Source organism: Lepisma saccharinum, chromosome 20 (genome assembly GCF_977018435.1).
Source record: "Lepisma saccharinum chromosome 20, izLepSacc3.1, whole genome shotgun sequence".
NCBI classification, from domain to species: domain Eukaryota; kingdom Metazoa; phylum Arthropoda; class Insecta; order Zygentoma; family Lepismatidae; genus Lepisma; species Lepisma saccharinum.
In genome coordinates, this window is record NC_139248.1 from 68,418,153 (window position 1) to 68,431,400 (window position 13,248).

A 13,248-nucleotide genomic window follows, 5' to 3' on the forward strand; every position below is an offset into this window, starting at 1 on the left:
TATTACAAACTAGCAAACCAGAAACGTATAGTTAAGACCATCACAGGAGGCTAGATTTAGGTGCTAGATTTGGGTACTTTCTTGCCTGATAGTTCTCACCTCACGTGATACTGATTACTAGGGCTCGGATAGTTATGCACTAAAAAAACGCAAAATATGCATGCAAATATGCACTAAAAAAGTATAAAATATGCACTTTAAAAACCCGTTTAATTTATAAATGCTGTATATTACAAAACTATGACAGATTACATGCCAGGCAATGAATATGCATTATTCTGAATGCTCATTCGCTACGCTACACAGATTTTTTTCAATTAATATGGTTCTGCGTACAGCGCCTTGAATAATGTAGTGTGGAAAACGACCAAATAAACTAGTTCCCCAGACGGATGACAAACATAGATGGCAGTGCGATCAGTACGAATGCTAATTTTCTTAGGAAAGTAATGTGGCTTAGTTAGTTTTTGGAATATATTGTGTAGATTTGTTTATCTTGAAATGAGGTACGTGAATTGATGGAAACAGTTATATTTGTGGAGTGATTTGCAGTCACGAAACGGCATTAATTTGGAAAGAAAAGTAAAATAAAATGAATAAATAAATAGCATGCGTAACACAAGAAGAAACATCGCAAAGTGATTCCGGACGTTAGGTGTTGAATTGTGTACTAGAGTTTTATTTTTCTATGTTATTAGAATATAAATAGTATCCTGAGATATATTTCATACCGAGGCGACAAACCACAAGTGTCGCTTGGAAGCGAGCAGTCCGTAACCAATGCAGCCTTTCGAACCGTAGGGACACAAACTCTGACTGCACCGTTTCCTCAAGGAGATTTTACACCACAGCGACACGCGACAAACGATACGAGGATTTCACACCAAAGCGACTAGAGGCCAGCATAGTCTGCATTTTACCTACCCACTGCCCGCGAGGACAGGTATACCTGCTCGCCTGCCCACGGCAACGAGTCGACTTGCGTCTTTACCCGGGTTCTTGGTCTTCAAGGCGCTCTGCGCTTACAAGGTAACTGGGCATTCAACAAGACCCGGGCGCCTGCAAAACCTGCTGGAAGGAAACAGCCCTCCGGCAGCGTGTCGCTCCAGGTGTTTCATCACCACGTGGACGGCTGCAGCCAGTGTTGCCTACTTACGTAGCTCCTAAATCCTAGGAAGTCCTAGGAGGAACTCTCTCCTCCAAGGAGAATTTATATACTTAGCGATTTCAGTTCAGCGTAAGCAGTTTTTATCTTATTGCCAGGAAATGCACGCAATATTACAGCTTCATTTATCTAAATGAATGATCGAGCAAACAAAAATCTCCTCACTGAAAACTAATTGTTTTTCATTGCATGGTGCCTTAACCAGGCACGCAGTGGCGCAAACAGAGGGGGCAGGGTGCATTGCTCACAACCTTGGACGGAAATTAAGTCTAGCGAAGGGGTCAAGGTGGGGGTCAAACATTAAAGTACAAGAAAAAACAAGCTGGCAGAATTAAAGAGTAGCAGGGCTAAAGGGTACTCAAGATGGAATTAATTTTCATATTTTTCTTGCATTTTCATTCCAGACGGCCAAGGGCACCTGCAGAGGGGGAATGGAGGGGTAATTGCAACCCCTTGATTTCAAATTTTATGAAAGTAGAAATATATTATAAAATATTATACAGTCTCATCAAGTTCAATGCCGTAGCAAAGGGGTAGCGGGAGTCGGCCCTGAGCGCCGAACGATCTAAGTGAGAAAAGTTTTAAAACAGAGAATCCTATGGCGGCCCGTGATATTATTTGCTATTAATGTTGGTTTGTTACGAGTTGGATGAATTGATTATGTAATACGTCGCTCCATGTGAAAAGAAAATATTGTAGATGGAAATTTTACATGCCATATGTCTGTACATTCGGAATGCATTTATCATGCACTTTCTTTCTTTCAAAAACAGTTTGTGTGCTTGTTTTCCATTATTAGCTAATGTGAAATTGACGTGTTGAAAAAAAATATTTCTAATCCTCTGTTTCAACACAAATGCGCGTGAGAACCGACTTCTACCCCCTTTTTGCGTGATTTATGAGGATTATAATGCCTTTCATGCTACTTCATTACTATTATTGTGATTGTTGTTGTTGGCACGTTTATCCAAGTACTTGCCCCCCCCCCCTCCCCCAAACGAGGGTAACGGCAATGCCCCTGGCTGGCTACGGCCCTGGTGTTCGCAGTAGAACAGTGTGTTGTTCGACTCGCGACCTCAGCGTCGAACGTGACATGTTTCAGTCCTGCCCTATATCACTATATATACGTATATTGGTTGTTTACGACATATACTTATGGATCCTGTGCCACGGAAAACCTATTTCAATGTGTGTGTGTGTGGGGGGGGGGGGGGGTAGCAACATTCGTAAATCTCATTTCATTGGTGATGTGGCTTAAGAAGCTTAGAGTTCCCTTTTTTAAGTAGTGAAAATATATTGCAGTTGGCAACACTGCAGAACGGTGTGGGCCCGGTGCAGTTTCTATTCGAAGCAGCTACGTCATGCAGAAGGAGGGGTCTGCAGTTGATGGAAAGAACGAACTGAGACCTACTAGGTATCGTAAGACTGCGGGTACCCGGCGGGTCTACAATGCCTGCCAGAAACGATCTGGGCAGGTGGCCAGACAAGCTGCTCAAGCGAGGGTGTTGCGCAGGTTGCATGGCATTTTAGGAGCGATGTCTCGCGAACGGGTCTGCTCCAGGTCTTGTGCAGGCCTCTAAAAGCGACACGGGTCATTCGGTTCAAGGCAACTTTTATACCGAAGCTACACATGTTGCTTGGAAACGAGCCAATCAGGAGCAACATTTCACATCGTAGCGGCATGACGGGAAGCACAGGCCAGCGTTCGGTTGGTGAAATCCTCAAGCGATAAGTGTCGCGTGCCGCTTGTCGCTCTGGTGCGCAATCTCCCTAAAGCAATGCACTCATTGCATCGCGCATGCGCGAACAACAAACCACGGCAACATGTTGCAAGCTATTGAGGAAATGGCCCAGTTTGAGCGACGCACAAGCGACAAAGCGACACGTGTGACTTATCGTGTCGCCTAGATCTGTTGTTGTAATGTGCGGTTTATCATGCCGCCTATCTGTTGTTCACACAATTAGTAGCGAACGCTTGCTAATAGATTGAAGGCACCATGTCGCTTGTCACTTAGTTGGGAACTCCCCCTGTAGCGCGTCGCTTCGGTCTGAGCACCCTTCCTTTAAGGAGCTTTCCGACCGAAGTAACAAGTAGCACGCGAATACGCCATATGAACGTATCGTTTGCTGTTTGGACCATTATGTGCAATGAATGCTATAATATTTTACAGTCTTCTGGAAGTGTGTCACTAGTGTGACAGTGTGAACATCCCGTGTCGCTTGTCCCATTGGTTTGAAAGTTTCCTTACACTAGTGTCGATGGCACTAAGAAAGTTTTGTGGGATTCCCCTTGTCGTTTCATGCAATCATCATTATCATCATCGCCGCGATTAGTTTAAAGCGGACGAAAAGAGACAGTAAATATCAAAAATACAAATGCTTCAGTGTGTATACCTTTAAAAGAAATGATGATGATAATAATAATTAACCTAATTCATACACAAAAATTTAGTTGCCAAGAACATTCCACGCGTATTTTTTGTCCCGTATTATTAACGAAAGTATGACGATAACAGGACGTGGTCGACTGTCTAGAATGTTCGTTAATATCTTCGCGACCACTGTACCAAATATCATAGCAATTATCACAGGCACAGAAATGCTTCATGTAAAAGAATCAGACGTTGAAGCGAAAACTCCATTTACTTTCATTATAAGCAGACGAATGCCAAGCACCTGTACCGACACCAGCGCCTCTAGCGGTATCCTTTCTGAGTGGAACCTGCCAGAGAGGCCAGAACCGTCCGTTTTCCACACTACATTATTCAAGGCACTGTAGTTCTGCGTTAAATGAAACAATACATTACAGATCAAGATCATGATTGCATATGATAACAACATGATATCTCAAATTTTCGAACTTGAAACTCCTGTTTTCAGCTAGAATAGTCCTTATATTCAGAAAACACACGTTCCACTTCACAAGATACAAGTGGACTATATTTTAGGGCAACAAAGCCAGACACATCAAGTTCCAGATCATCCACACGTTGTCCATTTGTATGCATAATTTTGCAAACTTTCACCATTGTTGCATACCCACAGTTATTTTTCAATACTGCATCCTGTACATACACAGGATCTTCAACCTGGGCGATTACCTCTTTAACGTCTTCTATAATTTTGATGCTTGTTTGAAGTTGTTGAGAGAAGAAAGACAGAGAAAAGAGAAGCGAGGAGAAGAAAAATAAATACAATATATGCTCGGTGTTGGTTGTGGATACAAAAATATGCACATCAACAACTTATTTTCATACAAATATGCACCTGCATATGAAATATTCATTTTTAGTCAAAAATCCTTAAATATGCATTTGCATATGCAAAATGCATAATTAACCGAGCCCTATACTGATTACCGTACTTGTTGGTAGACTTTTGTTCCCACAATACCACCTATTATATTCAGCCAGGCATTGTGCAGAGCAGACAAGCTGAAAAAATGGACGAGCAACTTGAGGAAGAACATCGTGCGAGAAAAGCTACTGCTGTTATTTTCCTTACAATTGCTAAAATAAGAAGAAAAAGAAACGTATGATCTAGAAATTGGTTGGAAAGAAGAAGGAATGGTAATCAGGATGTACTCGACATACTTTTTAATGAACTCTGATATGTATTTATTGGTTGGTTTCATGTGAAGGCAGAATGCGCGCAGCCGCTATGCTTGCGGCAAGGAAATATCCACCACGTAGCTCGCCTTGTAATTAAGGGGTCCCGGGTTCGATTCCCGATGGAGGCACATAGTGGTTCGGATCCCACTTTAAACTGTAGGTCCAGTCCCGATTAGCCTTGCTGTGCATAAAGTGGACTTAAAACAACAAATCAATCCAATCCACCACGTAGCGTTCGTTCAATCTGCGCCAACTTCACGTTTGTTTTAAATCACAAATGACTGTGTTAGTAACCACTGCCCGCCAGCTTGAAGTCCGCATGCTTACAAGTTTCATGTTCAACTAAATACAGGCTTACACTGGTAATAATATAGATTTTCATTATCGGATAATTACATCTGTCGCGTACAATCTAATCGAGCAAGAAACAAAACAAAATCGTACAACCAACACTAAAAAACAAGAGACAAAAACACGATTTTCCTTGTCAAACTCACAGATTATCTTCACGTGATCGGTTGTTACCACAGCATCGAGCAGAAACAAGTTGAAATTAGAACGGGTCTCACTTATCGCACAACACTTTAGCAACCTTGTGTACTGACGTCACGGGAGAAGGATTTTTAATTTTAGGATACATGCCTACATTGTTGGGCTAGGCTAGCTAGGTTTAGTTCTCTTAGCCTAAATAATAATTCTTAATTGCATTTATGCTAATGGAACCTAACCTAACAGGCCTAACCTAACCTTGTAGGCATTCCTCGTCTGACGTCAGAACACAAGGTTGCAGAAATGAAGTGCGAACGGACAGACCCAATTAGAACAGGATCTAGTCGCCACAACCAGTCTGGTAGGCAGTTCAGCGCCAACAAGGACATTCAAGTTGGAATGTGATGTCCGTATGTGAGAGCGAGAGAACGTGTGTTGGCAAATAAGATAAAGAAAGTACACCGGAAATATCGTTTCCGGATGATCTTGAAATTCCAGGACTGGGTGCTCTATCGCGATTCTAACAATGAATAACAAGACAGGATGACGACATTCACATAAGATGGCTATGGGGAAGAATGGAGCGCGTGAAATGGAACGAACAAAGTTAGAACCGAAAACAGTGTTGGGAAGATTTGGTGAAAATGGGTAATGTTGGAGTTAAAACGTTCTTTACAAGCTGCCCTTGTGCACTGGCCCCACTCACTTCTTTTTGCAGCATTTTAGAGGGCCATAAGTAACTGCACGTGCACTCCAAAGATTCTTCTTCTTGATGTATACAGGCACCAACTCAAGACTTGAAAATATATGTAGATCAGCTATGGGTCTATGCTAAAATGCAGCAACTATGGCACCCTGCATGCAGAAATCAATAACATTGACTCTTCTGGGATATATACACATTTATTATTGTTGTTAATAATAATAATAACCCGTCCGTGACCCAACAGCCCGTGAGCAAAAGGGTCTAACTACCGACATCTTTCCCAACTATCAGTTACGAGGTGACGTGTGGTCAGCACGACGAACCGCCAGGCGTCGTCGTTGGAGGTTCCCGTGACCGGGTTACACTACTCATTCGTAACTCCCCAATTCCCTCACTATGGTGGGTAGCCACCTGTCCCATACACAGGCTGAAATCTCAAGAGAAAAGTTGTTACGGTTCTCCCAGGAGACTCGAACCTGCGCGCCTCTCGTAGCCGGAGCCCAAAGCTCACACCCGGAAGAGGGTGTTGACCTAAATACAAGGGTATGCAAGCACCCCTCGCATCCCCCTGGCGCCGCCTAACCTTGTGGGGGGATAGCCCCGCCCTATATCCTCATCTGCAAGTGGACCGGTTCCGGTATCCCTTTCTACACCCTCGATTTCAGGCACATTTCAAATATTTTCCTGAAAATATTTAGTTCCTCATAACAAACAGTGTTTGCAAATGGCGCGGAAGTTATTTTTTAGATCTACGTGCTACGAAACTTACGTTTTTTTTTAAAAAAAGTAATATTCCTTGCGTAACGTCAAAAAGGTTTTTCAGAGCTTCTATGATGGCGGATGATGGATTCATGTCACAGGCGCACGTCTGAATCTTTTCTTTTACTTCTTATGATTGACTTGTGCAATGGGAACATTTGCGATATGTTATTTGTGTGATATATTGGCGGGTTGGACATTTCAGACGTTGGATTTCATATATGTGACTTCAGAAATTGGAATTATTTTTTTTTTTTTGGCAACTGCAGGCCGTAAAGGGGAGGGTTGTTTTTTCTAAATGACTTGTGGGATGGGATAATTTGCGATTTCTTATTTTTATGATGGGAAGGGAGTGGAGGGTGGTATTCTGTGGAAAAGGACAGCAAGGACTTTCAACGTAGGAGTTACTTCATTTTTGGACTTGCAAATTTAACTTCGACCCACAATTCAGTGTCTGGCCTTGGTAAAAAGAGGTAAGTTACCTTCTAAGATTAAATTTTAGCCTTCATTTTTTGTATCTTCATGTGTCAATGCGGAAAACAGTGAGAAATAGTATTGGGGGCAGGTGACTCCGGACAATTTCTAACATGCCTTTAAAAGAGACTCTATAGATAAAGGCGGGGCCGCGGTAGCGGTAGGTCAATTGCCCCAGGGGCGGAGCCCGGAATCGGTGGTAAATTTGGACTCAACAATTTCAAACGACAATATCTCAACTTCAAACGGCTGTACATTCGTAAATACTTCTTTCCGCGCTCCAAATTTTTGTTATTCATAATTAGTATCACATAATCTTCATAAGAAAAAACCCCCTCCGAAATCGAGGGTGTAGAATGGGATACCGGACCCTGAAGTAAATGAGATACTGAAATGGAACATAAACAACTAACAATCCCAGGTTCGAACCCTGGCCAGACACTAATGCATCATTGTGATTGTCCCATCATCCACTTCTTAAGATCATTATAAATTTCAGTTAGATTGATTTGGTTCATTTTACTTGAGTTCTATGCCACTTTTGGTTAATCGCGAAGTTGAAGACAAATGGTGATATATGATGAGGGGACGCTCACAAATTGAGATACAAGATCGATGTTACCAATATTGCTTTTTTTTTATATCAACATATAAAACAGCTTTTGTGGAATAAGAACACCCATGCCCAGGACGGGATTCGAATCCAGGACCCCTGGCGTCGTACCTACTGTGCTAACCACTCCGACACAGACGTCGGCGAAATTTCAGTTAACAATGCACTCTTACGCCTGGAGTAACTGAAAACAAGGGACAAGACATCAATTCATGCGACTTCCTGAATAGTAGCCCACCTGACCACGATGCTATGGCCTATGAAGCATGAAGATTATTGAGAAATGAAGATATCGAAATAACTGTTTATAAGATAGCAGCGATAATGTTATCTATAGAATTGTATCTGTAGTTTATATAACCAGTTTGTTTAAAGGACTTACACACATGCTTAGCCTTCACACATTTTTCTGTACAGAATACCAGTATCGTACGCAGGATTGTTTCGTTTTTCTTCCAGAGAAGGCTGAAATTTTGTAAATGTGGATATTACACGTTTTAGAGGGGTAGCGGATTACACTGTAAAATATTTGTAATTTTTAACCTTCTCTTTCAAAGTTGTTCAATAACAAAAACGGTAATAGGGGGTCATTTTAGAGAATGCATTCGACACTTGCGTTTTCCCCGAATCCTTTACTGCTTTCATTCGAAAATTTTGAATTTCTCAAAATTTCTGGAAGAGGCCGATTTACATTCTCCCCCCAAGTTTTTCTTTGTGCGTGTAATGCTTCCTTCTACTTTTATGTCTGCCAATGTTCAAAGGATATGCACCTTAATTTGTAGCCCCCAACCCTGGAAGAAAATCAATTCATGGGGGGGGGGCAAATATTGATGGCCAAGGGCACCTTCAGGGGGGGCACAGAGGGAATATTGAACCCCTCAATTTCAAATTTCATGCAAATGAAATACATTTTCTAAAATTTTCTTGCTCGCTTCGCTCGCATTCCCTACTTTTCTTAGTCCTATCAAGTTCCGAGCTGTAGTTAGGGGTCGCCGAACGACCTAAATGAAAAAAAGTTGTAAAAGAGAGAATGCCATGGTGCCCCGTGAAATCATTTGCGCCCTATTAAATCAATATGGTTTTAAGTTTGCAAAATTGGATCTGAAAATTTTCTTTTTCGTTTCGCTCGCAATATGATTCTATTCTAATGCAATGAAAATTACCAGAGAGAGAAATAGGACCAAATATGTACTTCAGACTCTTGCTGCTAAACGGTTTTGTTTTAAATGTACGAACAATAGTTTTGAGGAAAAGGAGCACACACGTGAGAGAGAATTTATATTTTTGCTGTTGGTGTGTTATGAGGCGGATGAATTCATTATGTAATGTATTTAAATATATATATATATATATATATATATATATATATATAAAGGAAACATTTAATACGTGCACAATTTTGTGTTAACGTGTTGCATATATGCATTTTCTGATTTTACGTCGCTCCATGTTGCATATATGTGCAAAACATATGTTCTACGTGAAAGTTACACATGTCATATGTCCAAAATTACAGTTTGTGTGCTTGTTTTCCATTACTAATGTGAAATTGAACGTGTTGAAAAATATAATAATAATGCCATTATTATTATTCATATTATTATTGGCACGTTTATCCTCCTGGTACTTGCCCCCCCCCCCCACCCAGACAAAAATTCGTGGTTGCACCCCTGGCGCCGCTACTGATAGGTGAACATTTATGTTTGATTAGTGTGGAAATATAACATGTAAATCATGTCTGCACTGTTTGCTATTAAAATAATAAATACGAATAACCGTTTGCTGTAATGCTTCGTTTCTTGACAAGTGTTTTTTTTTCACAACAACCTAGACATAATGAACCAAGCAACGTCTGGACATAAGTTTCAAAATCGTGATTGATATTCCCCCCCTTAAAATATGGATATTCTTATTCTATATTGTAATGAGGGTGTTTCTTGGGATTGAAATTGCGTTTTTAAAAAAACTGATAAAGGTTTTGAAGCCTGCAGTGAAGCAAGTTTCGATATCCCATTTTCTTTCACCCTAGCCCACAATATATTTCCACTATTCATATGTCAAAAACTTCTTCATACGTATGATCTTTTCACTTTAACATATTACACAGTTATTTGGGCGTAGAAACTTAAATTGTGCAGCCGTGACATTGATATTCTTCGCCCGCCTCTACGTTTCCACAGCGGGCGATCAAATGAACCCGGTATAAAAACCACAACTTCTACCCAATTACAACATTACCAGCAGCGAGTAAACAGAAACAATAAATGCACGAAAGCGACGACTTACCACAATTAACAACACAACGAGGAGGCCCCTGCACCCCTCCTTTTTCTTCGCCTGGAGCTGCTACTTTTTGTTCCAATTCAACCACACACAATCCGGTCTTCTGCTTTAAAAAAAAAACGCACACGGCACGAAATACGAAAACAAGACACTGGCGCAAGCCGTCTGACACCAACTTGTACTACAAATCGACTGGCGTGACAACTACGCATCGTGGTTTTGCAAGCACGAGAAGCGCCTCTAGCGGCGCATCTTCGAAACACCTAGTCGGGTCGTAGGATTTTTGCCAGAGCTGAAAACGCGAGCTTGTTGATTGATCGCAATTGCCACGGAAATGATCTCGCAATTAGTACGACCGTGAACTGCAGTAGATAAAAATTCCTGCGAGAGCGGAGTGAGAAGCATTCATATCTGAGACACGTGCGTCGGTCTGTTGGCAAAACTAAACTGGGATTTATCCACACACTACCAGGGGTAGCGAAACGCCTTCCTAGAAATCAATCGTAATGCGGGATGCATAAGTATTATTGATTGATTGATTGAGTTTGTGTTTTAAGTCCACTTTATGCACAGCAAGGCTAATCGGGACTGACCTACAGTTTAAAGTTGGATCCGAAACACTATGTGCACCCACTGGGTATCGAACCCGGGACCCCTTGATTACAATGCGACGACCCTATGCCCTACGCCATCGGGGAGGCCCGCATAAGTATTATCAAGCGAATTATCCATCACCTTGTTTATACTCTCTATTTTACGCAAAGAAAGCGTCGAGAATTGAAAAAAAACGCCAAACAAGCTGCTGACAACTTCTGTCCTTTAAAACAGTGGTTTCCAACTTCAAAAGGTCCGAGGGCCAACATTATATCCAGCAGTTCATTGGCGGGCAGCATATTTTTTTTGGGGGGGGGGGATTACAAATTTAAAAAATTGTAAGTACTGAACTGAGAATGTAGTACTTACTTTCGCATGACCTAAATTTATAAAATTAGGCATTAAAAACAATCACAAATCAAAATTGTATAATTACAATTTATTTCACAAAAACCCAATACTTATGGATGAATTGAAAGAAATGAAAAACACACCATACAAATAAGAATCCTTCATAGTAAGTATTCTATGTGAAAATTGAGGCCGATCTGCTTCTTTTATTAAAGTTGGAATGTTCACTTCAATTTCTGTATTTGAAAGTCTCAGAAGGTGAAGCAGTGAAGAATCTACCAATCGACTTCTGTAGCGGTTCTTGATTAACTTCATTGAAGAAAAAACACTTTCACACGTGTATGTGCTGCCGAACATCGACGTCATTCTTTGCCCAAAACTACGTACGTTTGGAAAGCGTTCGTTTGAAAGGTATTTGAAAAACTCTGGCCCCTTTTCTTGCCTAGTTTGAAGGAACACATCGCCTTGCAAATCACACAATTCAAGTTTGAGAGAAGCTTCTTGTTCTTCGATGTTAACGCCAAGAGGATTGCTAAATAACTGGATGCTGCTTTTAAGTTCTTCAAAATCTTTAATCTGGACTCAAACTCATCCATTATTTCTTTAATATTTGCACTGAATTAAAAAATGTCCAGTGTTTCTTCATCTTCTGCTAGCCGCCGACAGCTTGGAAAATGGACCAGGTTATTCCTCTCCAAAGTAACGTTGAAAATCTTCAGTTTATTACGAAACCCATTTATGTTTCCCATTAAATCTGACACCAGCTGGTTTCTTCCCTGCAGTTTCAAGTTCAGTTCGTTCAGATGATCTGTGATATCTGTTATAAACGCCATACTCTGAAACTGTTCCTTCAGTAAAAATGGAACGTATTTTAATAAAAATACATACAATTAATGTATTTTCCAAACTGGCTTCGCGGGCCGCAAAAAAAGGCATCGCGGGCCGCATGCTGCCCGCGGGCCGCCAGTTGGAAACCCCTGCTTTAAAACACGTAGAACACAAGAGAAAATATAATGGTCATGGACAATTTGCCGAGCAGCGCCTCTGCACCTCACTGTACAATCAGGTATGCCTACAGGAATGGAGTTTTCTGCGTTATTATTACCATGCAAGTTGTATATTCGCTAATCATTCATCATTAGATTGTTACTGTGGTTGTACGTGTGTTAGCCGTAATGTAACAACGTGAACCTCAGATACTTCCGTTATCAGCACAAAGTACCACAAGGCATCTGGACACAAACCTGTAGATATCAACCTTGCAACGAGATTTGCAAATATAATTGACATGTAGCTGGGCGTAAACAGCCACATGTAAGTTGTAAGTACAATAAAAGTTATTGTTGTTGATATTTGACATGTAGGCTGAGACAAAATACGATACTGACTCTTCACTTTGAATACGTTTTTACCATTTCTCATATCGTGGGTGACTTCCTCCTTACCCTGAGATGATTGCTGATCTTCTGGCTGGTAGGCTATGATGTTCGGTTTACTGGACGTGTTTCTCGCTTCGTTTTACAGCTAATAATGTGTTTGGTAGTTTGTCATTTTTCACAAAATTTGTGTGTTCCTTGCAACCCTACCGTGCGCCGTTTCGCTGCAGGAAATGACGTCACAGATACGATCAAATGTTGTGTTGGGTTGCCAGCATCCAGGCGGCAAAACGGTCTTTTTTGAACGGCTGTAGCGTCGAAATGACGCACCAACGTGAAAAATGTTACTGAGAAAAGTTGTTTGCTTTGATGTTCTCTACACGAATCTGTGGTCCGTGGGCGCCATTAAAATTACACCATGTATATAGAGATATGGTATGCGCACGTTTCGGCGCCGAACATGGGAAAAGAGTATGTGGAAACGAGTAAATATCGAGGGATCCTATGAAAGTAATGACGTCCCATTAAATTAATATTCTTGCATTCTTGCAACACTGCAAATAAATTGATATAAAAATTTTCTTGCTCGCTTCGCTCGCCATATTGCGTTACAAAAATGCGTGTCTGGCATTTTTATGAGACGACTGTGAAGAATTATACTGTACCTGCATTACAAGACAAACACTATTCTCGATATTTATTAATAATATAATTTCTTAAAATATAATGTTTAGTGTCGGTATACTGCTCAATTTAAAACAGGTGTGTCATTTTGATGATATGGTTCTATTAGCAATATTATTGTATTATTGATTCCCTGTAGGCTA

The 13,248-nt window shown here is 41.0% G+C and overlaps 1 protein-coding gene across 2 annotated transcripts in view; it reads right to left on the reverse strand.

Annotated features, from left to right (window-relative positions):
• Pde11 (Phosphodiesterase 11) overlaps window positions 1-10,295 on the reverse strand; it is a 492,115-nt gene extending 481,820 nt beyond the window's left edge. The window contains exon 1 of one of the 2 annotated variants that reach the window (XR_014443817.1): window positions 10,104-10,295. The gene's annotated coding sequence lies outside the window, so the exon portion shown is untranslated. The remainder of the gene's footprint in view (window positions 1-10,103) is intronic. The other variant, XM_083141571.1, reaches the window with a different exon arrangement.
• Window positions 10,296-13,248: the final 2,953 nt, after the last annotated feature.